Source organism: Herpailurus yagouaroundi, unplaced genomic scaffold (genome assembly GCF_014898765.1).
Source record: "Herpailurus yagouaroundi ecotype Mexico unplaced genomic scaffold, PumYag 165, whole genome shotgun sequence".
NCBI classification, from domain to species: domain Eukaryota; kingdom Metazoa; phylum Chordata; class Mammalia; order Carnivora; family Felidae; genus Herpailurus; species Herpailurus yagouaroundi.
The window spans coordinates 18,138,513-18,164,376 of record NW_024412406.1 but is presented as its reverse complement, the minus strand read 5'-3'; the positions used below and the strand labels follow the sequence as shown (position 1 = coordinate 18,164,376).

At 40.1% G+C, this 25,864-nt stretch overlaps 1 protein-coding gene across 3 annotated transcripts in view; it reads left to right on the top strand.

Moving 5' to 3' along the window:
* The first annotated feature begins 9,750 nt into the window (after positions 1-9,750).
* Positions 9,751-25,864, top strand: part of DNAJC5B (DnaJ heat shock protein family (Hsp40) member C5 beta) — a 106,113-nt gene continuing 89,999 nt past the window's right edge. Inside the window, exons 1-2 of one of the 3 annotated variants that reach the window (XM_040487698.1) lie at positions 9,751-9,891; positions 13,025-13,436. The gene's annotated coding sequence lies outside the window, so the exon portion shown is untranslated. The remainder of the gene's footprint in view (positions 9,892-13,024; positions 13,437-25,864) is intronic. The other 2 variants (XR_005794206.1, XM_040487697.1) reach the window with 2 other exon arrangements.

Sequence of the window (25,864 nt, the reverse complement as noted above, 5' to 3'; positions counted from 1 at the left end):
ATCCGGATGTCTTCTTTAGAGAAGTGCCTATTCATGTTTTCTGCCCATTTCTTCCCTGGATTATTTGTTTTTCGGGTGTGGAGTTTGGTGAGTTCTTTATAGATTTTGGACACTAGCACTTTGGCCAATATGTCATTTGCAAATATCTTTTCCCATTCCATCGCTTGCCTTTTAGTTTTGTTGACTGTTTCCTTTGCAGTGCAGAAGCTTTTTATCTTCATGAGGTCCCAATACTTCATTTTTGCTTTTGTTTCCCTTGCCTTTGGAGATATGTCAAGTAAGAAATTGCTGTGGCTGAGGTCAGAGAGGTTTTTTCCTGCTTTCTGCTCTAGGGTTTTGATGGTTTCCTGTCTCACATTCAGGTCCTTCATCCACTTTGAGTTTATTTTTGTGAATGGTGTAAGAAAGTGGTCTAGTTTCATTCTTCTGCATGTTGCTGTCCAGTTCTCCCAGCACCATTTGTTAAAGAGACTGTCTTTTTCCATTGGATATTCTTTCCTGCTTTGTCAAAGATTAGTTGGCGATACTTTTGTGGGTCCAATTCTGGAGTCTCTATTCTATTCCATTGGTCTATGTGTCTGTTTTTGTGCCAATACATACTGTCTTGTTGATTACAGCTTTGTAGTAGAGGCTAAAGTCTGGGATTGTGATGCCTCCTGCTTTGGTCTTCTTCAATATTACTTTGGCTATTCAGGGTCTTTTGTGGTTCCATACAAATTTTAGGATTGCTTGTTCTAGCTTCAAGAAGAATGTTGGTGCAATTTTGATTGGGATTTCATTGAATGTGTAGATTGCTTTGGGTAGTATTGACATTTTAACAATATTTGTTCTTCCAATCCATGAGCATGGAATGTTTTTCCATTTCTTTGTATCTTCTTCAATTTCCTTCATAAGTATTCTATAGTTTTCAGCATACAGATCTTTTACATCTTTGGTTAGGTTTTTTCCTAGGTATTTTATGATTCTTGGTGCAATTGTGAATGGGATCAGTTTCTTTATTTGTCTTTCTGTTGCTTCATTATTAGTGTATAAGAATGCAACTGATTTCTGTACATTAATTTTGTATCCTGTGACTTTGCTGAATTCATGTATCAGTTCTAGCAGACTTTTGGTGGAGTCTGTCGGGTTTTCCATGTGTAGTATCATGTCATCTGCAAAAAGTGAAAGCTTGACTTCATCTTTTCCAATTTTGATGGCTTTGATTTCATTTTGTTGTCTGATTGCTGATGTTAGAACTTCCAACACTATGTTAAACAACAGTGGTGAGAATGGACATCCCTGTCGTGTTCCGGATCTTGGGGGGAAAGCTCTCAGTTTTTCCCCATTGAGGATGATATTAGCTGTGGGCTTTTCATAAATGGCTTTTATGATGTTTAGGTATGCTCCTTCTATCCCGACTTTCTCAAGGGGTTTTTATTAAGAAAGGATGCTGAATTTTGTCAAATGCTTTTTCTGCATCGATTGGCAGGATCATATGGTTCTTATCTTTTCTTTTATTAATGTGATGTATTACATTGATTGATTTGCGAATGTTGAACCAGTCCTGCAGCCCAGGAATGAATCCCACTTGATCATGGTGAATAATTCTTTTTATTTATATGCTGTTGAATTCTATTTGATAGTAGCTTGTTGAGAATTTTTGCATCCATATTCATAAGGGATATTGGCCTGTAGTTCTCTTTTTTTTCTGGGTCTCTGTCTGGTTTGGGAATCAAAGTAATGCTGGTTTCATAGAATGGGTATGGAAGTTTCCCTTCCCTTTCTATTTTTTGGAACAGCTTGAGAAGGATAGGTATTATCTCTGCTTTATATGTCTGATAGAATTCCCCAGGGAAGCCATCTGGTCCTGGACTCTTATTTGTTGGGAGATTTTTGATAACCGATTCAATTTCTTTGCTGGTTATGGGTCTGTTCACATGTTCTATTTGTTCCCATTTGAGTTTTAGAAGTGTGTATTTAGGAATTTGTCCATTTCTTACAGGTTGTCCAGTCTGTTGGCATATAATTTTTCATAGTATTCCCTGATAATTGCTTGTATTTCTGAGGGATTGGTTGTAATAATTCCATTTTCATTCATGATTTTATCTATTTGGGTCGTCTCCCTTTTCTTTTTGAGAAGCCTGGCTAGAGGTGTATCAGTTTTGTTTATTTTTTCAAAAAAACAACTCTTGGTTTCGTTGATCTGCTCTACAGTTTTTTTAGATTCTATATTGTTTATTTCTGCTCTGATCTTTATTATTTCTCTTCTTCTGCTGGGTTTGGGTGTCTTTGCTGTTCTGCTTCTAGTTCCTCTAGGTGTGCTGTGTTAGATTTTGTATTTGGGATTTTTCTTGTTTCTTGAGATAGGCCTGGATTGCAATGTATTTTCCTCTCAGGACTGCCTTTGTTGCATCCCAAAGCATTTGGATTGTATTTTCATTTTCATTTGTTTCCATATATTTTTAAATTTCTTCTCTAATTGCCTGGTTGACCCATTCATTCTTTAGTAGGTTGTTCTTTAACCTCCATGCTTTTGGAGGTTTTCCAGACTTTTTCCTGTGGCTAATTCAAGTTTCATAGCATTGGGGTCTAAAAGTGTGCATGGTATGATCTCAATTCTTTTATACTTATGAAGGGCTGTTTTGTGACCCAGTATGTGATCTATCTTGGAGAATGTTCCATGTGCACTTGAGAAAAAAGTATATTCTGTTGCTTTGGGATGCAGAGTTCTAAATATATCTGTCAAGTCCATCTGATCCAATGTATCATTCAGGGCCCTTGTTTCCTTATTGATTCCCTGTCTAGATGATCTATCCATTGCTGTAAGTGGGGTACTAAAGTCCCCTGCAATTACCACATTCTTCTCAATAAGGTTGCTTATGTTTGTGAGTAATTGTTTTATATATTTGGGGTCTCCCGTATTGGGTGCATAGACATTTATAATTGTTAGCTCTTCCTGATGGATAGACCCTGTGATTATTATATAATGCCCTTCTTCATCTCTTGTTACAGCCTTTAATTTAAAGTCTAGTTTGTCTGATATAAGTATGACTACTCCAGCTTTCTTTTGACTTCCAGTAGCATTATAGATAGTTCTCCATCTCCTCACTTTCACTCTGAAGGTGTCCTCAGGTCTAAAATGAGTCTCTTGTAGACAGCAAATAGATGGGTCTTGTTTCTTTATCCATTCTGATACCCTATATCTTTTGGTTGGAGCATTTAGTCCCTTTACATTCAGTGTTATTATTAAAAGATATGGGTTTAGAGTCATTGTGATGTCTGTAGGTTTCATGCTTGTAGTGATGTCTCTGGTACTTTGTGGTCCTTGCAACATTTCACTCACAGAGTCCCCTTTAGGATCTCTTATAGGGTTGGTTTAGTGGTGATGAATTCCTTCAGTTTTTGTTTGTTTGGGAAAACCTTTATCTCTCCTTCTATTCTGAATGACAGACTTGCTAGATAAAGGATTCTCGGCTGCATATTTTTTCTGTTCATCACCTTGAAGATTTCCTGCCATTCCTTTCTGGCCTGCCAAGTTTCAGTAGATAGGTCTGTGACTACCCTTATGTGTCTACCTTTGTATGTTAGGGCCTGTTTATCCCTAGCTTCTTTCAGAATTCTCTCTTTATCCTTGCATTTTGCCAGTTTCACTATGATATGTTGTGCAGAAGATTGATTCAAGTTATATCTGAAGGGAGTTCTCTGTGCCTCTTGGATTTCAGTGCCTGCTTCCTTCCCCAGATCAGGGAAGTTCTCAGCTATGATTTGTTCAAGTACACCTTCAGCCCCTTTCTTTCTCTCTTCTTCTTCTGGAATTCCTATGATACAGATATTGTTCCATTTGATTGCATCACTTAGTTCTCTAATCTCCCCTCACACTCCTGGATTTGTTATCTCTCTTTTTCTCACCTTCCTCTTTTTCCATAATTTTATCTTCTAATTCACCTATTCTCTCCTCTGCCTTTTCAATCTGTGCTATGGCTGCCTCCATTTTATTTTGCACCTCATTTATAGCAGTTTTTAATTCCTCATGACTATCTTTTAGTCCCTTTATCTCTGTAGCAATAGATTCTCTGCTGTCCTCTATGCTTTTTTCAAGCCCAGCGATTAATTTTATGACTATTATTCTAAATTCTTGTTCCGTTACATTGCTTAAATCGTTTTTGATCAATTCATTAGGTGTAGCTACTTCCTGGAGTTTCTTTTGAGGAGAATTCTTCCATTTCATCACTTTGGGTAGTCCCTGCAGTAGCTCCAAACTGCAGTGCACTTCCCCTGTGCTGTCCAGAGTAACTTGTGTTGGTGGGCAGGGCCGCAGTCAGACTCAATGTCTGCTCCCAGTCCACCACTGGAGCCACAGTCAGACTGGTGTGTACCTTATCTTCCCCTCTCCCAGGGGCAGGACTCACTGTGGAGTGGTGTGGCCCCTGTCCAGGCTGCTTGCACACTGCCAGGCTTGTGGTGCTGCTTTGATGGTATCTGGCCAAGGGCATATTAGACAGGGTGGATCCGCAAGTTGCACAGGGGCGGGAGGGGCAGGCTTAGCCAGCTTTGCCATGGGTGGTCCCCTGTGGAAGGGGCCCTGCAGCACTGGGAGAGAGGCAGGTCTGTCGGAGGGATGGATCCACAGAAGCATAGCATTGGGCATTTGTGCGGTGCAAGCAAGTTCAGTGATGGGAACTGGTTCCCTTTGGTATTTCAGCTGGAGGATGAGAGAGGGAAATGGCACTTGCCAGCACCTTTGTTCCCCCGCTGAGCTCTGTCCTATGGGGGCTCAACCACTCTCCCTCCCGGCATCCTCCTGCCTTCCCTGCTCTCTGAGAGCAGAGCTGTTGAGTTTTAACATTCCAGATGTTAAGTCCCGCTGGCTGTCAGAATTCACGGAGTCCAGCCCCTCCACTTTTGCAAGCCATACTTCAGGGGCTCTGCCTTGCCTGGTGGGCTGCCCCTCCACTGCCCCTGCTCCCTCCCGCCAGTCTGTGTAGCACGCACCGCCTTACCACTCTTCCTACCCTCTTCCTGTGGGCCTCTTGTCTATGCTTGGCTCTGGAGAGTCTGTTCTGCTAGTCTTCCGGCTGTTTTCTGGGTTATTGAAGAAGATGTGGGTGGAATCTAAGCAATCAGCAGGACGAGGTGAGCCCAGAGTCCTCCCATGCTGCCATATTCCCAGAACTCTCTTTCATATATTTTCTTAATTCTAGTTTTGGCCTTTTATTTTCCACTTAAAGAAGTTCTTTAATATTTCTTACAATAAAGCCTGTTTAGTGGTGATTAACTCCTTCAGCTTTTGCTTATCTGGGAAACTCTTTATCTCCCCTTCAATTTTTAATAATAAACTTGCCTGGTATTCCTGGTTGTGTTTTTTTTTTTCCTTTCAGCACTTTGAATATATCATGTCACTGCTTTCTGGCCTGTAAAGTTTCTGCTGAAAAATCAGCTGATACTCTTATAGCAGGTTCCCTTTTATACAGCTAATTGCTCTTTTCTTGCTGCTTTTAAGATTCTCTCTTTGCCTTTAATTTTTGACATTTAAATTATATGTATCTTGGTGTTCATCTTGTTTGGGACTTTCTATTATTCCTGGCCTGGATATCTGTTTTCTTTTCCAAGTTAGGGAAGTTTTTAACTATTAATTATTCAAATAAGTCTTCTGCCCCCTTCTCTCTGTCTTCTGTCTCTGGGACCCCTAAAAGACAAATGTTAGTATGCTTGATGTTTTCCTAGAGGTCCCTTAAACTATCTTCACTTTTAAAAAATTCTTTTTTCTCTTGTCTTTTCAGTTTGGGTGATTTCCACTAAATCTTCAAGACTATTGATCCACTGTTCTGTATCACTTAATCTGCTGTTTATTCCCTCTGGTATATTGTTAATTTCTGTTATTGTATTCTATAGCTCTGATTCATACTTTCTTATACTCTGTCTCTTTATTGAAGTTCACACTGTTTTCATATAATCTTCTCTTGAGCTCATAAAGTAAACATGGCAATTACTTTGAACTGTATTGGATAGATTGTTTATCTTTGCTTTGTTCTGTTCTTTTTCTGAGGTTTTGTTTTATTCTTTCATTTGCAAGTTTTTCCTCATACTCCTCATTTTGCCCAAATCTGTTTGTTCTTCTATATTAGGTAGTCCAGCTGTAACTCCCAGACTTAAAGGAGTGTCCTTATGTAGGAGATGTCCTGTGGGGGACAAGAAGGACAATCACCCTGGCCATCAGAACCAGGTGTTCCAGGGGTATCCTATTTGTGGGCCATATGCACCTTTCTGTTGTGGCAGAATCATGACTGCTGAGAGGGTAGTGGTGGGTGGGACTGACTCAGAGCCTGACTTTGTTATATTTGTTTTTATGGTTATCTGACATTTAAGGTAATTGTACTACATTTCTACCTATGTAGTGATAAAAAAATTACCTTTAAATTCTCTTATTTCAGTAAAATATGAGAGTTAATTGAAAGAATATATTAAGTAGAACACTTATGAAAGAAGTTGAAGGGGACACATAGAAATAGAAAAGCATTCCATGATCATGGATTGGAAGAACAAACATTGTTAAAATGTCTATACTTCCCAAAGCAATCTACACATTTAATGTAATCCCTATCAGAATACCGACAGCACTTTTCACAGAGCCAGAACAAATAAACCTAAAGTTTGTATGGAACCACAAAAGACCCCAAATAGCAAAAGTTAATCCTGATAAAGAAAAAAAAAAACTGGAGGCAACATGGTTCTGGATTTCAAACTACATTACAAAGCTGTAGTCAAGACAGTATGGTACTAATACAAAAACAGACACATAGATCAACAGAATAGAAAATTCAGAAATGGACCCCAACTATATGTTCAATTAATCTTCAACAAAGCAGGAAAGAATATCCAATGGAAAAAAGACAGTCTCTTTAACAAATGGTATTGGGAAAACTGGACAGCAACAAGCAGAAGAAGAAAACTGGAACACTTTCTTACACCATACACAAAGATAAATTTAAAATGGATGAAAGACCTAAATATGATACAGTAAACCATCAAAATGCTAGACGAGAACACAGCAGTAACCTCTTTGACTTCAGCCCGTGGGAGTAACTTCTTACTAAACGTATTGCCAGAGGCAAGGGAAACAAAAGCAAAAAATGAACTACTGGGACTTCATCAAGATAAAAACCTTCTGCACAGTGAAGGAAACAATCAACAAAACTGAAAGGCAGCCTATGGAATGGGAGAGGATATTTGCAAATGACAAAGCTGATAAAGGGTTAGTATCCAAAATCTATAAAGAACTTATCAAACCAAACACCCAAATAACAATCCAGTTAAGAAATGAGAAGACACTTTTCCAAAGAAGACATCCAGAGTACTAACAGACACATGAAAAGATGCTCAACATCACTCATAATCAGGAAAATACAAATCTAGACCACGATTAGATACCACTTCACAACTGTCAGAATGGCTAAAATTAATAACACAAGAAACAACAGGTGTTGGTGAGGATGCAGAGAAAGGGGAACCTTCTTGCACTAGTTGTGGGGATGCATATTGGTACAGCCATTTTAGAGAACAGTATGGAGTTTCCTCAAAAAGTTAAAAATAGAACTACCCTATGATCCAGCAATTGCACTATAGGTGTTTGCCCAATGGATACAAAACACAGATCCAAAGGGGCATGTGCACTCCGATGTGTATAGCAGCATTATCAACAATAGAGCACAACTATGGAGAGAGCCCAAATGTCAATCAACTAAAGAATGGATAAAGAAGAAGTGGTATATATATGAAATGGAATATCACACAGCCATCAAAAAGAATGAAATCTTGCCATTTGCAATAACGTGGATTGAGCTATGATGTATTATGCGAAGCAAAGTAAGTCAGGCAGAGAAAGACAAATACTATATGCTTTCACTTATATGTGGAATTTAAGAAACAAAACAATGAACACATGGGAAAGGGGGGAAAGAGAAGAGAGGGAAAGAAAACACAAGAGACTCTTAACCATAGAGAACAAACTGAGGGTTAATGGAGGAAGGTGAGTGGGGGATGGGCTAGATTGGTAATGGGTATTAAGGAGGGGACTTGTTATGATGAGCACTGGGTGTTGTATGTAAGTGATAAATCACTGAATGTTACCTCTGAAGCCAATATGTACTGTATGTTAACTAACTAGAGTTTAAATAAAAATTTGAAAAGAAAAATAAATTAAAAATAAAGAAGATATTAAGTAGGTATTAGCGCAGATGGCAATATTCTAGAGATAGCACATGAATGATTAAAGTTCTGGAAAATTTCACCAACAACATTATTTTCATGAGTTAAGCATAATCCATTTTACCACTTTTCTAATATTGAGCTTTTAATTTGTTTTCTATTATAAACAATACTTCAAAGAACCTCTTATAGCTAAATATTATTCATATCCATGATGATTCCCTTAGGAGAATTCTCAGATGTGGAATTGTCAGGTGGAAGGGCAATGATTATATTATTTTAAAGTTTGAAATTAATGTTCATTAACCATTTCTCTAAGTTTTTATTGAGACATGTAGGAGGTTAGCAAAGCAACATTTATGACCCAGAGGAATAATTTATTGTTAATCAAAAGGTTGCTTAATGCAATTACCTTCAAGTGTGTTCCAGGACCACATGACAATTCCTCCCACCCTGGGGAAGTCCTGTGGTAGGGAAAATGGTTGGTTGGAAGATCTGATTTGTAGTTGATGTTACTGTTTCCACTTAATTAGCTTTGTGATCTTGTGCAAGTCACAACCTCTCTCTGAGCTATAATTTTCTCACTCATAAAGTCATACTAAAAATAATACAGTGTTTACCTCACTGAGCTGTGAAGATTAAATGAAATATGTGGAAATGGCTTGTAAATGCTAAAATATGATATAAAATGTTAGTAGCTGGTGTTATAAAAGTACAATATATGCTCCCCACTTGAGAGATTTTGCAAGTACAATTCTCAGGCTTCACAGATACAGGTCATCTCATGCAATGCAGACAATTTTTTAATGTCATATGGGGACAGTATATAGAAAAAGTGGAGGGTATGAAAGAGAATTAAATTCCAATGAAAGCCTATTTTGTTACTGATTATTCCTTCCCATTCTCTCCTCATCAAGCACTAGAACCTTGTATGGCATTGCAGCCAACACTAATCCTGGGTTGAGCATTCTTTCTTATCATTAAATCTCATTGAAAGCATCAGTTACTCAAAAGTCACATTACTTGTTAATCTAGAATTGGTCAGGTGGCTCAGAATTTCAGAGTTTGGGCCAGAACCAAAGTTAGCTATTTCTGGTACCTATAGATTTTTTGAAAAAACTAATGATCTTCCCTGAGACTCTGTTCTCTTCCCATGATGCACGTTATTTGAATGGTCTCTTGTCATGGGTAGATTCAGGTAAAAATCAACCAATGAGCTGCCTACCAGAGAACAATGATGTTGATAAAACCCAGAGAGCAGAGCCCATTGTGAGTGCAGTGTGTTCAGAAGGGTAGGGGGCTGACCCTGAAGGCAGCTGGGTTCTAGATTTAGCTCTGCCATGAACTACCTAGAATCTGAATGTCCGCATCTGTAAAATAAGTGAGTTAGATTAGAATCTAGTCACAAGGTCTTTAAGGTGTCTGTTCACAGTAAGATTCTATAGCTCTATAGGTCAGTTAACAAATAAAGGGATTAACCTTCCCAACCTTCCACCATGGGCAAGACAGAAAATACTGAAGCCAGAGGGTCTCAGCTGGGAGTTTGGGAGGAGCAAGGATTCTACTCTGTGACATCACAATATTCAGCCCAGGCTCCAACTTGGCCACTGAGAAGAAAGTAACAGGAGGTTCAGCTATTGATATATTAGAGGCAGGACACTACCGGACAGAGCTAGAAGGAAACAGCTAGCCATGCCTCCAGTTCAGGTATGTAACAATTGCTAAGCTTAGAATAGAAATTGCTGTTATCTAAAAAAATAGAAAGAGAGGACCAGGAGATGAGTATATCTCCAGGCTTAGGAATAAGATAAGCATAGAGACTACGCACCACATACTTTATGGTAAAGGTTCCCAATGATCAGAAAAAGGCCAAAGGCAGTCCCACCAGAAAGCGAGTTGTGTTATGTCTTCTTAATAGCCAGACTTATTTAATGTCATGAAGCCAGATGAAGATATTTCCAAGACTTTTAACCCCTCACCGGTCTATCCCCAACCATGGCAAAAATGCAAAAGCAACAGTTACCTCGAGGAAGTTAGTGTAAAATTACTTTGTAGAGTAGTTTACATTTATTGCCTGGTGGTGTTTATTCTTTTAATAGCTTCTTCCCAACATTGAAAGGGAAGAATAGACTTAACAAAAAATAAGTTAACTGAAAGAACTGAAAGAAGTATTTTCATAGAAGATAATACAAAGATAGAAATAAAAGTAATAAAAAGAGGAGAAATAAGTTTATTATGGGTTAGCAACCAAGATTAAATTTAAAGCCTTGAAATTTCAAGGCTTAAAAGGCAAAAGGCCATCATCTCCTATAAACAGTGAAAGAGAAGGGCCTTATGGTTGAGAAGTAGGTAAAACAGTTCAGCTGGAACCATCTACAGCTCCTCCCCCTCTAAAGAACTCATGCCAGTGAAATCATCGCTGGGGATGCAGACATTTCTGTTTTCTTTACCTTGCCTTGGGGTTTTGGCTTCTAAAGTATTTGTTTCCTCCTGGAGTCTTGGGGCCCAGAGAGGCTCAAGTGACGGCAAATAGCTGTTCTGTTTACCAGTAGGGCGGAGCATGGGGTGAGCGCCAGGTCCTGACTCATCTCCATTGGCCTCCCTCCGTGTCTCAACACACTGCGACCCCAGAGCTGAGTACAAGACTGTTCAGGCAAGCACGCTGAGATTTGCCCGCAAGAGCTAAGTTTATTGCCACATTCCCTCAGTGGAAGCAGCAGTCCAGTGTTCTGACAGATAGATTAGTTACCCACAGGGGACTCCAATAGCAATAGACCAGGGGACGGGAGATCCAATCTCTAACCACAGGACACAATTTTAACACACTATGACCTCCAACATCAGGAATAAATATATCTCAGCAGTAAGACCAATACTCTATACACTATAAAAGTAGTAATAACCTAAAGCATGTCAATAAATCCGGAGGTCCAGATGAAAACAAAATGTACTTGTACATTAACTCTACTATATATTCAACCTCCCTCTAGAGAAACCATCATGATTTTTACAATTACAGTATTTATTTATTAAAAAATGTTTTTTTAATGTTTATTTTTTGAGAGAGAGACACAGACAGGGGTGAGTGGGGGAGAGACTGAGAGAGATGGAGACACACAATCTGAAGCAGGCTCCAGGCTCTGAGCTGTCAGTGCAGAGCCTGATGCAGAGCTTGAACCCACAAACCATGAGATCATGACCTAAGCTAAAGTCAGATGCTCAACCAACAGAGCCACCCAGGTGCCCCTACAGTTACATTATGATCCAACTTCTTAGGTCCTTGAAAATTAAATCCTCAATGGTCCAACTTTTAGACTTCATTAATAGTTATTGAAAACCAAGTTTAGGTTTAACTTAAAATAATATCCAAAAAACATAGTGTCCTAACTTGTCTACATTTATGTTCCTTGACTATAATGTTCTCTGAGCATTGTGTTAGTCACATACCATGGAATTTTAGAGTTGGAGGGGAGCTAAGAGATCATACATTCCAATGTCCTCATTTCTACAAGAGGGAACCAGCACAGAGAGGTTGTGTCTTGACTTAGGTCATTAAGCTAGTTAGTGTTAGCTTGGGGAACATAGTTTAAGTCCTCTTACTTTCAGCCAGGTGTCTTCAATATTCCCTGCCCCTAATTCATGCTGAAAGAATTAACTATTCATATCTGACCTATTTTAGAATATCCTAAGAAAGGAAATCTCATTTTATACCCTTGGAGTGGTTATTAGTAAATTCAAGTACTCTATATAGGTGGCACCAGTCACCAAAACTCTCCTACCCTTTATAGCTCCAAATAGAACAATCTTTGGTCAAGGTCAAGAAAAGGCAACCAAGACCCCATCCAAAAGGCTGAGATAACAATTAAAATAAATCCAGGGAAACTGACAGGTTATTCTGCCTTGAGGCCTGATTAGAAGTAGTTCACTGGAAAAAAAAAAAAGAAAAAGAAAAGAAAAAAGGCATTTATAACATTAACAACCTTTCTGCTTTTTAATAAATATGCAGACTTTCTGTGGCCTTGCCTTTTCCAGTTTAGCTAGATCACTTTGTTTATGTGTATGAGTGTGTATACTCTGTATATATATCATATATATGTATACTCCATAGATGTATGTATGAGTGAACACTTCATCTGGCAGGTGTGGCTATTACATCATGTGTGGTAACCTATCCTTACTACCTAATATACCTCCTTTATGAGCCTCTCCTGACTCTTCCCATGAATTAATATTTTATTTGTAATTATGAGCTGCCTTAGATTTTTCCAGGGTTTGTTTTATGTAGAGCTGTATATGTCTTGCATCTCTAATTAACCTGTAAGTCTGAGCCCAGGCATTCCCTGGATACAGATATTCACAGCTTTTTCCTATTCAATTCATTGCAAATATATTAATATCTGTCTAAAGTCCCAAAATCTGAAAGGAAATGAAATTGCTAAATATAAATATAGATCTCATTTTCATAGTCATCAGTGCCAAAGATCTGATGAATATTTTCTAGGCTGCTAGACTGTTTTTTAACCAACTGAAAAGTGTATATCCTGTAAGGAACTTCCATATGTTTCTAGCTATCCATGCAGATTATCTTTCATAAAAGAGAATTATTAAATGATCACTAATAGAAAAGAACATTCCATCATGACATAGGGTTTAAACGGGTTGTAGTAATGTCTTTCAGCTTCCACATTAATTTCAAAGGTTGTGTAATATATTGAGTAATTTTGCATATACTACAGCATAAAACTTCATGAGAAAGCTGATTGTAAGAAATGGAGGGTTTTATAAAAAGAGCTTTAATTTCAGATTCTTCATTGTGGGTTTTGCATTTTCATCTGTACAGTAAACTGAAACACAGGTATGCCAAGTGAACTTTTGAAATGTTTTCCATCAAATTACCCAAGAAAATGCATCCTGATCAGTTTTATTTAACAGCTTTGGGAGGAAAAAAAAGCAAAGAAATCTACCTTGCCAGAGATCAAGGCATTTGATTCTTTCTCTTGCTGCCACCACCTGGGGTGCCTTGGCATCTGGCCACACCTGGATCTCTGACACATACAGGACTCTCCTTTATCCCAGCCCAGCCTCCATGCCCACTCTCCTAAGAATTGTGCAATGAGACCTTTGTAACCTGAGGCTTGTGAAGTCTGGAAAGGAATGTGACACAGAGCCAACAGACATTGCTGCCACCAGGGATTAGAAGGAGCTTTCCTACCTGTTCACCTGGTGCCTGGGGGAATCTCAGAAGGGGAAAGGTATGCTCTAAAAGGAGTGGGAATGGAGCCTTTGGCAAGACAATGAAGCAATCACTCGAGTGTCTTTTCCCTGTTCTCTTTGCCAACCTTCAGAGTCATGTTTCATGCTGCTCCCAAGAGTAGTCTCAGATCCACTTTTGAACCACTTCCTTTCCTACTCCTAATTACACTCCCTGCTGAAAGCTATGAGTAGTAGGTTCATTCTTCCAGCGGCTCTATAAATGCTGATGGGTGATCCTAATGGGGGTTCTATATTAAACAGTGATATTGATGACAGATTGGTGGGAGCTGTTGGCGGGACAGCTGGAGAGATCTTTGTGATCAGAGCCCTACCCTATTGGTACTTGTCAGTTAGCAACACAAAACTTTTCTCCCCACCTCCCCCACATACATCTTCCTCCATCATGGCAAATACACAATCTGCCCATTGGCAATACTTGAGGTTGTTCTACCTCTTCTGCCCAGGGAATTCTGTCATGAGCTGAGTCAGGAATAAGCGTCTTTTAAGTTGCCCATTTATCAGGGCATTTGGGTGGCTCAGTCGGTTGAGTGTCCGACTCTTGATTTCAGCTCAGGTCATGATCCCAGGATTGTGGGATTGAGGCCCATGTCGGGCTCCATGCTGAGGATGGAGCCTGCTTAAGATTTTCTCTCTCTCTCTCTCTCTCTCTCTCTCTCTCTCTCTCTCTCTCCTTCTGCCCCTCTCCCTTACTCACACTTCTCTCTCTCAAAAATAAAATAAAATAAAATAAAATAAAATAAAATAAAATAAAATAAAATAAAATAAAATGTTAAAAAAAGTTGCCCAATCATAATGGTCACACAAGTAGACCTCTAAAAGGAAGAACTAAAAGAAAGTGAAAGACTTACTCTTCAGTCTTATACTGTTTAGAACAACCAAATATAATTAATTATAAAGGACAAGTTCTGTATTTTATCCATATTGCTTATAAACAAAAGGTAGTCCCTGAAAAACAGATTTTTAGCGAGTTGAGAAGGTAATTTACTTGACAATTACCAGTATTTTCCTTTCTTTAGAACATATTTAGAATGCAAAGTCATTTTTCTTAGAAAATGGAGGAAGGATTTCTTTTATGTTAGAATAGGTTCTTTTCTATGTTAGGAACTGATACCACCTCACACCTCTAACCAACATATCACCTCTTGCTGTACTCTGTCCTTTCAAGGTGGTTCTCCTTTCTTCCCCAAATGAATTCAGTATCAGTTTCAATCCAGTTAAATGTCTGGCATAAATTTGGCTTTTTAAGAATTAAGAATTTAGTTAGGGAGACAAGATATACACCTTTGAAGAGTTCAAAAGCAAAAAGGAGTTTAAAAACTGCATAACTATGAAAAATATTTGTATTGTGGACTTCAAAGTGTCCAGGGGCTAAGGGAAGAGTAGAGGTGAAGTTGCCCCAGGTTGCTCATCATAGCAGAGTTGGGACTTGAAGAGAAATAGTAGCGTGCTGTTTAAGTAGTAGGCTTAAAGAGAAAAACCATTTTCTAGATTTTGGTCCTGGAACAACAGGTCTTCTCCTATTCACAGACCTTATCTCCACTCTCCCTGTACTTCTACAATTCCGTTTTTGCATGCAAGGCGAACAAACAATTCACATGGCTTTGTTGGGATATGGAAAATAGGAGTCATGGAAACATGCCACACGAGAAAAGATTAAACCAAACTTAACATGTGGTTTGTGTGAAAGGCCCAGCATACTGTACCCTGAACTGTGTCTGATTTTAATTATGGACATGGGCTTCCTGATCTCCCACCCAAAAGTTGGCATGTTCCAGACCTAATTCACTGTTTTCCTCCAAATCTTCTCCCTTTTTTGTGATTCCCATCTCGGCCAATAACCTTACCATATTCCCAGTTATTCTGACGAGGTGGTGAGTCCTTTCTGATTCCTTTGACTCTCCTCCCATTCACTTGGTTATGAAGCCCAGGAGGTTATCTCCACATCTCTTTCAAGTCCATTTCTTCTACCAGTTCTGCCTGCTGTTGCCCTGGGCCAGGCTCTCATTCTCTTTCCCTAAGATTACCCATCTCCCCAACTTCATTGCTCTGATCTCTGTTGTTTACATCTTTCTAAAATAAATACTGGAGGTTGTCACTTGCTAGGTTAAAAATGGTTCAAGTTTTCCCACTGTTTAAAAAATGAAGACCAAACTCCTTATCTTGGCTTTCAAGGTCTTTCACTTTTTCTAGCCATTCTCCACCAACCATTCACTCAGTCTTCCCCAGTTTATTAACCAGATGGACTCCTCTACTTTCCATTCTCCAGACTGCCCAGCCCTTTCTTTCCTCGATGGTCTTACTCATACAGTTCTCTTCTGACAGCTGAATTCCTACAGGATTCCTCCTCAGATTGGTGACTTTTTCTTTCTTCCTTCATTTATGATTTTCTCATGGAATTCTTTTTTTAAAATGTTTATTTATTTTTAAGAAAGAGAGAGAGTGTGAGTGGAAGGGGCAGAGAGAGAGAGAGAGAGAGAGAGAGAGAGAGGAAGACAGAATCTGAAGTAGGCTCCAGGTTCTGAGCTGTCAGCACAGAACCCGATGCAGGGCTGGAACTCAAGAACCAGAAGATCATGGCCTGAGCTGAAGTCAGATGCTTAATTGACCAAGTCACCCAGGTGCCCCTCTCATGGCATTCTTATTTTTATGACCCTTTTGGCTGAAGGAGTGAGTCAGGTGGGGTTGGAAGACCAAGAAGAAGAGAGAAGAGTTTCTTAAGACCCAAAATAGCATGTGCAAAGACTCAGAGTAAAGACAGAATGGCATCTTCAAGGAACTAAGCAGTGTACAGTAGTTGGTAGAAATCAAATCAAAGCAGAGAGGAAAGAACTGGGGAGAGATGGCACTGGACCTGCTACGGAGCTGGGGTTTTAACTTAAGATCAGTGGGCAGCTTTCTTTCTTCTTTATAAAGTTTATCTATCTATTTTTAAAATTTATTTAGTAATCTCTACATCCAACATGGGGCTACTCACAACCCCAACATTAAGAGTTGCATGCTCTCCTTAATGAGCCAGCCAGGTGCCCCTGGTGGGTAGGTAGTTTTAAAGGGTTGGTTATAAGCAGGGGAGCAATAGATATTATTTGCACTTTAAAAGAAAGTAATTTATGGAGAACAGATGGGAATGGAGAAAAACTGGAGAAAAGACTGTCAGTTAGGATCCTGGTAGGGTAAACCAAGGAGATGATAAGCTTGGTCTAGGGTAGTGACAGTAGAAAAGAGAGGAAGGCAGTGGACTTCTGGAAGGCCCAAGAATGATACTGTACTAGGTGCAATAACACTTCCCACTAATGCCCCACTAAGCAGATCAGACTTTATCTTATAGGAAACAGGAAGCAACAAGGATTTCTTAGCTTAGGTAAATCTACATTTTTGAAAGAGAACACTGGAGATGGTATGGAAGAAGGCTAGAAGGGGAAGACTGGTTGCAGATGGACAGGAAGCAAAGTCATTGAGGTGGGTGTTAAATGCTGATGGCACAGCTGCTCAAAGCAAGTGAACCCCTCTCAGCACTGGTGATCCTGCCCCAAGTGCAGTTAAATAAAAATAAATACGTTTTAATTGAAAAGTTATATGTGCATGCAGTAAAAATTTAAACAGTATAAACTTTATGCCATGAAATAATTCTCCCTTGTATCCCAGTCCCCAGTCCTTTCCCTCCATGGAACTTGAGACAAATTTTACATGCTCTCCAGAAATTTTCTACGCATAAACAAACATGTACAAGTATGTATTATGCACATGCTCTCTATGTATATATGCACACATATGGATCCACTTTTTAAAATAAGATTACTATACACATACTTCTATGCCTTGCTTTTTTATAAAAATGTGAAACTGCATTTTTATACCCTTTTTTACATCACCTCATGGAGATGTGTGCTTCATTCTTTTTATGCCTACATACAAAATACTCCTACAGTTAACTCACAAGTTTCCCTACTTATGAACATTGAAGTCAAACATGGCTTCACAGGAGGAAGTCAAATTTTCACTCTTCACAGATGACAAGATATTCTATATGGAAAAACCTAAAGGTTCCACCAAAAAACTCTTAGACCAACCCATGAATTCAGCAAACTCACAAACTATAAAATCAGTGCACAGTTTAAGGAATCCACTCCTGAAATTATTGTTGCACTATATGCTAACTAACTTGGATGTAAATTTAAAAAATAAATAAATAAAAAGAAAGTAAAATCAATGCACAGAAATTGGTTGCATTTCTATACACCAATACTGAAGCAGAAAGAGAAATCAAGGAATCTATTCTATCCCATTTACAATTGCACCAAAACCCATAAAATACCTAGGAATAAACCTAACCAAAGAGGTGAAAAATCTATACACTGAAAACTATAGAAAAGCTTATGAAAGAAATTGAAGAAGACACACAAAAAAATGGAAAAATATTCCATGTTCATGGATTGGGAGAACAAATATTGTTAAAATGTCGATACTACCCAAAGAAATCTACATATTCAATACAATCCCTATCAAAATAGCACCAGCATTCTTCACAGAGCTAGAACAAACAATCCTAAAATTTGTATGGAACCAGAAAAGACCCCGAATAGTCAAAGCAATCTTGAAAAAGAAAACCAAAGTGGAAGCCATCACAACCCTGGACTTTAAGATGTATTACAAATCTGTAATCATCAAGACAGCATGGTACTGGCACAAAAACAGACACTCAGATCAATAGAACAGAATAGAGAACCCAGAAATGGACCCACAAACGTATGGGCAACTAATCTTTGACAAAGCAGGAAAGAATATCCAATGGAATAAAGACAGTCTCTTCAGCAAAAGGTACTGGGAAAACTGGACAGCAACATGCAGAAGAATGAACATGGACCACTTTCTTACACCATACACAAAAATAAACTCAAAGTGGATGAAAGACCTAAATGTAAGACAGGAAGCCATCAAAATCCCAGAAGAGAAAGCAGGCAAAAACCTCTTTGATCTTGGCCACAGCAACTTTTTACTCAACATGTCTCCAGAGGCAAGGGAAACAAAGGCAAAAATGAACTATTTGGACCTCATCAAAATAAAAAGCTTCTGCACAGCAAAGGAAACAATCAGCAAAACTAAAAGGTAACCAACAGAATGGGAGAAGATATTTGCAAGCCACATATCAGATAAAGGGTTAGTATCCAAAATCTATACAGAACTCACCAAACTCCACACCCAAAAAACAAATAATCCAGTGAAGAAATGGGCAGAAGACATGAATAGACACTTCTCTAAAGAAGACATCCAGATGGCCAATAGGCACATGAAAAGATGCTCAACATCACTCATCATCAGGGAAATAGAAATCAAAACCACACTGAGATACCACCTCACACTGGTCAGAGTGGCTAAAATGAACAAATCAGGAGACTATAAATGCTGGAGAGGATGTGGAGAAATGGGAACCCTCTTGCACTGTTGGTGGGAAGGCAAACTGGTGCAGCCGCTCTGGAAAACAGTGTGGAGTTTCCTCAAAAAATTAAAAATAGATCTACCTTACGACCCAGCGATAGCACTGCTAGGAATTTACCCAAGGGATACATGAGTGCTGATTCATAGGGGAACATGTACCCCAATGTTTACAGCAGCACTTTCAACAATAGCCAAATTATGGAAAGACCCTAAATGTTCATCAACTGATGAATGGATAAGAAAGATGTGGTTTATATATACAATGGGATACTACTTGGCAATGAGAAAGAATGAAATCTGGTGCTCTTAGCCTGTGTGGTAGCTGCCTCCCAGTGCTGTTGCATCATTCCCCACAGGTACTGAGATGCCCCCTTTGTAGTTGGACAGGTCTGAAGGTATTAGTTATTGGTCCAAGCTCAGGGGCAGCAGTGGGGAGGGGAAGGTTCATTTTTGTCTTCACATGTCTGAATACATTGAACTTGAGTGCAACCTGGAGCTACTAGGAGAGCTTTACTTTCCTTTGCCTTTGAAGTAAGCCACAGAACATTAACAGTTTCTACCCTTTATTGAAAGTTATGTGCTTGTGCTTTGAGCAGGATAATTTCATTTAATGTTTGCAATGACCCTGTGCTCTTCCCACCACCCCACTCTCCCATGGAAGGGTAGGGATGACATGGTCACCGTGGGCTTCCAAGGGCAGGGACTGTGAAACATCCTTCTTAAACCACTGTCCTCAGAGCCACCAAGAGCACCCTACATTGCCTTCAAGGTCCCCATGGGCCAGAAACATTCTGTTACACTCATCCCCAATTATGTCCATAAAAACAGCTTACAACATGCATGAATCAATAATTCTACAGGTGTGTGCTGTCTGCTGATTCACCCATGGAACAGGCCTGGGCTTTCCCTTCATTTGGTTTGCTCTTCGTAGCCTAACTAACATGTTGCTGCTCCTCACTTTCCATCTCCTCTGGCACTTTCAGGAAACACTGTCCAGTGGCAAACTTATTGTAAGTCCCTAAATCAATCTTATTTAAAGGTGACTCCTCTGTCCTCTCTTCCTTCATCACTTTCTGGGTTCTTCCCTGGAAGTTCTCTTTGGGGTGACAGCATAAGCAGTTTTCACAGTGTTACTAAGTTAGCTTTGGCCACAGCAAACCTCTTGTCTGAGAGAGGAGGAATCAAGATCAAGAAGACATGTGTCTTATCCAGGTTCACAGTTAGACGCCAAGTCATCCATCTCCCAGTCCAGTGTTTCTGGTGTACCCCACAGATATCAGTTCTGATGGGTGGGGTTCAGTCCAATCCATTGGAGGCAGGCTGAAGAGCAGCATATCTCCAAGGTGAGAGGCAGATATGCAGGCTGTACCAGATGACAAGGGAGGTCAGTAACTCTTTTGCATGGCTGCCTCTATGTACAACCATGTACAATGATGTAGGTACAGCACGAACAAAGCAAGGTATTGGTAGAACAACTGGGATAGAGTAGTCCTTTTTTATCAACAGAAGCAAATTCCCTTTGGTTTTCATGCTTCACTGGAAGGCCCAGGAAAGATCTGAGACTCTTACCTGTCTGGAATTGCAACAAGTGATTCACTATGGCCCCCATTCCCAATGGAAGTGGCTTTGGCTTGTATCGTGTGTTTATAGAAAATCAGCTGGTAAGTCTGCATGGATTCACCCAGTGAATTCTCCATGACACCTTTGTAGGCCAATAGGCAAGCATTTGGGCTTCATGGGATGACATTTCCAGATCAGAGCCCTGGTCTGGTTCCATCTCATCACCAGTGTTGTTTTGAGTTTGTGAATTATACGATAGGAGCTGAGAGTAAATGGGCTTGTTTCAGCCAAGGTTCTGAGAACTCCCTATCAGATAAACACTAACATAAGTAAACAATCATTGGTGGTAACAACTCACAAAAGAAAGAAAAATAAAATTGTTTTCAAGATCATCCTACTTTTTATTTTTAAACAAAGAATACATGAATTCCAGGTGCTTTGAGAGCAAAAAAGCAATTGTTGAGAAGGCAGCACACTCTAGAGGTGGGTAAAGACTTTGGAAGTTACCCACAGACATGGATGTTCATCCTGGCTGCCAAGACCTCATTGGTGCCCTTGGGCAAATCACCTACTTCACTGCTTGACCTGGGATTCTTGGAACTGGGAGACCTGTGATCCTACCCAGGCTCTGTTAGTAACTATTTGATGTTGACATGTGTTACTTTTTTGAACCTTTGTTTCTTGATTTGTAAAATGGGAATAATAACATTTTCCCTGCCTACCTGTCCCTGTTGTTGTGTACGTTAAATGAACCTATGTGAAAATACTTTGTTAATAATAGTGTGCTCTCTATATTATATTTTCCTGTGATGCAGACATAATGTCTTTTGCTGAAAGTGAAGCAGGAGATTGGTGGAGAATGTTGGAGCATGGTAAAAAGACTAGGGTCTTCTGGGACACAGAGAAGCATGCAGGGCAGGGTTGCAACTGGGTTTGGAGATCATGGATCTGTGACGGCAACATTCACCTCACCAGTGGATGTTCAATTAAATATTGGTTGGGGCAGTAGAAGGAATTAGGGGTATTGACAAAGGAATAGTTACAATGGTGATGCCAGAGTCTAAGTTGAACAGGTAAAGGGTTAAAGAAAGGGACATGGCTGATAGATTTGGGGAATTAGGAGGTGTTAGTGAGATGTAAATGCTGTGTGTACAGATGAGCTAGCTGGTGAGGTGAGCAATGATGGGTTTAGGGTGTGAGGCTGGAGTTCAAGGTTTGAGAGCTGGAGGACATCCAGCTATCCTAGTAGGGCAGCGAGCCATGAGGGAAAGGGTGCTGGCTTGGAAAACCACATGGGAACTGAAGGGCCCCAGGTCAGTGACAGGACTTGGGTTAGAGAGAGCTGATTGCCAGAGTCCTGAGAGAATACGAGCGAGGTGTCAGATATAGGAATAGATATGGGGAGGACAGGGAAACTATGGATGGTAGACAGATCAAATGTAAGGGATAGAGTGTCTGGAAGGGATTGGAGGAGAATGTTGAAGCTATTTCAGGGTAAATGAGAACCAGAAAACAGAATGACCCAGAGGCATGTTTGACTTAAAATTTGGTATGAATTATATATAAACCAATCATTTTATACATATATAATCAAAAGTTGTAGGGGAATCTTGACCTCAATATGCAAATATTTAAAATAAATTTTAATGGGAAACTCCTTTTAACCATTAACATTTTTAAAAATAATAGGCCCAGTGGCATGCTGGAGCCAGTTAGTTAGTACCAGTGGATGGGAGCCACATATTGTTAAATTCTCTGGAATTCTGCAAGCGAGGTGTCATGTTGGTAGCTTGAAATAGGCCTGGGAGGGAATAGTTACACCATGAAAATCTGCAAATACTATGAACTAGGGCTTTTTCTTCCCTGAAAAAATCTGGTTCCATCGTATCACTAGTGTTGTTTCCAGAGTTTGTGAATTATATGACAGGAGCTGAGAGTAAATGGGCTTGTTTCAGCCAATGCTCTGAGAACTCTCTATCAGATGAACACTAACATTTCCCAGCACTTCAGCCTAAATACAAAATCCAAATCTGCCCAACTTTATAGCCCTGTCATTGTGGTTTAATTGTATTACTAACAGAGATATGTCCGAACCCTTGGTACCTGTGATTGTGATCTTATTGGGAAGTAGTCTTTGCAGATGCAATTAAAATGTAAGTTAAGGTACAGTCTACTGGAGTAGGGTGGGCCCTTAATCCAATTTGACTAGTGTCTTTATAAGAAGAGGAGACCCAGATAGAGACACACAGAACACCGCATTAAGACACAAATGCAGGGGAGAAGGCCATGGCTATGGGAGCAGAGACTGAGGTACCCTGAGAATTGCCTGCAATTCCAGAAGCTAAGAGGAAGTTGTGAAACACATTTTCCCTGAGAGCTGCCAAAAGGAAGCAAAAATGCCAAGACCTTGATTTCAGTCAGACTTCTAGCCTCCAGAACTGTGAGAGAGTACATTTCTGTGGTCCTAAGTCACCCCATTTATACTACCTTTTTACAGCAGTGCTAGGAAACTGATATCTGTTATGCTATCAAGTTTGGACACAAAATAAGTGGAAGTTCCCCAATGTGAACTACAAAGGGAAGGTCCCTGTTCCCTGTGCTCTGGTTCCAGGGAGAGGATCCTCCCCTCCTACATCCTCCAGCATGTATTTTCTGTACCATCCTCTGGTCCTTCTTGTTAGCTGCTTTGTATTGTGGATTATGCTTTTAAGTATAGACGTGTTGCCTCCTCCTCTTCTAGGTGGTAACCAGAGGTTGTAAATTCAGATGCCTCATGGGTCAAAGTTGCTAAATGTGATGCCAGGGGAACCATTTCTGGCTGGAATGTGTGTCTGCCTTTAAATAAAAACACCTCACCCTGCTGGTCAAGGAAAACTTGACTAAGACCTGCCATCTGGGGAATTCTGGGATGTGCCTGAGGGAGGGGGAATGTCTCTTGGCCTTTGCCTCCGCCCAGTAGCAGCTGGCTGGCACATATTCACTGTGAATTTGCTGCCTGGATCTCTTACATCTTCTGTCCTGACCCAGCCAACGAGTGGATGGGTCTGAGACCTCAGAAGTTCAACAACTGCCCCAAAGTTTCTGCTTCCAAACAGAAGCTTCAACACAAATTTTTGTCAGGTTATAACGTAAATCCCCCAACTGACTAACTACTTGACACTATTGCAAAACTTCAGCCTCAGAAGAATGCAGTAAAAGGGCGGCGCCCCTCTAGACACGGCCCTACCCTGGTGCTTCCATGAGTGTTTTTCTCACAATTCTTGAAATCTCAGGTGGCTGAGAGAGAGGCATCAGGGATACTGAAAATTGAGGGTGATTTGGGGTGAGGAATATTTTGAAGTTGAAACTCCTGTTTACAGTCCATTTCCTTTTGAACAGCAGAGGGCGATACATCTACACTGAATAGCCAGTCTGCCTTGCTTCAGGACTGAAATCCTGGGAACCAAGGATTTTCTTTTTTTAATATGAGAACAAAGGCTGAATTGAATATTTGTTCATTTGACTGTTTTGCTTAGGCCTCTGAGAAAGTTACAGATAAGGCCTTTGAGTCGCTTACAGAATGTTCAAGCCCTGGGACCTGGGGCAGGGAGACCCTCTGAAGGGTTGTTGCAGGGTTGGGCAGGGTTGCTGCTTCCCTTATGGGCAAGCACTTGTCACACTCTCACTCCACCTAGAGACTGTCTAGTTCTGGTCAGTTTTGTGGAAGAGTTTAGACTGTGTCTCAGGTAAGACCAACCTTGTATAGGGACCCAGCATGTCACTTCCAGAGCTATCCTTTTTAAATTGGTTCCATGGGATTGTTCTACTTAGTATCTGGAGGTGAGGCCTGGCCCTAAGAGAATGAAGAAGACTGAGAGAAGGAGATGCTGTGAGGAGGGTGAAGGAAATGCAGAGGTCCTAACAGTTATTACCTAGATGGTAGCAGAGCTCTAGTGATGGTAGCCACTGACCAGTCTTTGTGTCTTTGGTCTTAGACCAGCTCTAACCAACCTCTGATAGTGAGGACATCCAGCAGAATGTTCATGTTTCTGGAGCAACACAGAAAACTCTACAGTGCATTGAAGAGTCTGGAAGGAGCAGGTGTAGAGGAGTTGGGGAGGCTAGGAGGCTTGCTTATGGAAGTGGTGGTGAAGGCCCTGGGAAAGGGTGACTAGGTCAACATGTAGGTGAGGGCTTGGCTTTGGAGCTATGAGGCCTGTAAGGAGAGCCCAAGTTGGACAGGTGCTCACCTAGGTGGCAGGAGGGAGAAGACCACCAGCATCAATTCTCATCTAACCTTGCATATCTGGAATCCATTCACATGTGTGTGCAGTTGCAGAAAAATCTGCACCCAATTACATGATTCATTCAAAATGGGATCTGTCTACTTTTGCCACCTTGGAGACGTTGGCTAAGCATTAGCTATTCATCTCTGAGCACCTCCAATGGCACTCAGCAGAGATTAAGCTGCTCTTAGCAATGATGTGTTGTCTGGTATGTTGTCAACAGCAAGGCACCATTTACCTTACAAGATACAAGGTCCTGTAGACCAAAAGTTGTGCTAATGGGTTGATTGGAATTTAGTAGGCCAGCTGAAAAAGAATACTTTGACAAAATGAGGGAAGAATGTGTATCTAAAATAGAAGGCACAAGGTAATTGTTATTATTTTGATGAATAAGTTGAAATGTACCAGTGAGAAGATCCACTTTGGACACTAGAAATTGGTGCAAGGCCATAATCTGCCTGGTGCAGTGGACCCAGAAGGCAGAGAGGACTGCTCTGCTTCCTCAGGCCTGTGACCAGATAAAAAAAGATTATCTTTGTCATTTACAATTATATTGCTCAATACAGCCTTTTTACTTAATGAGGATATAAAACCACAGAATTTGGAAGCAGAGCACTTAGATTTTACTCCGGTTCCTGCTTCTTACCACTCATCATTGTAGGTATTCATTCTTGGGGGAAGTCACATGACCACACTTAGCCAGTTATCTCTTTCTTAAAATGAACATTGAGTATCAAATAATGTAATGACATGTGAAAACACTTAGGAAATTACCAAGTGTGATATAAGTGCAGTTACAAAGTCTCTAGAGGGAGTCCTTGGCAATTCCTTCCCTTTCAAATATTTGTCTGTTACCTGGGTGGGGTGAGGCTTCACTTGAAAGGGGGCTTCATTAGTTAAGATAAAGATTTATCTTAAGGTCAATACTATTAAATTACCATCTAAATGCTAAACAAATAGGAATGACAACTATTTTGGTTTCAGTGTACTCTATTGTTTTCATAGGCTGTTTAGCCACATTCAGATGACAATTTGTAGAATGATCACTTATTGAAAACTCTATTGAAAACGACTTTTGCGAAAGGAGGAGGGAAGATGGCGGCGTAGGAGGACGCTGGGCTCACCGCGCGTCCTGCTGATCACTTAGA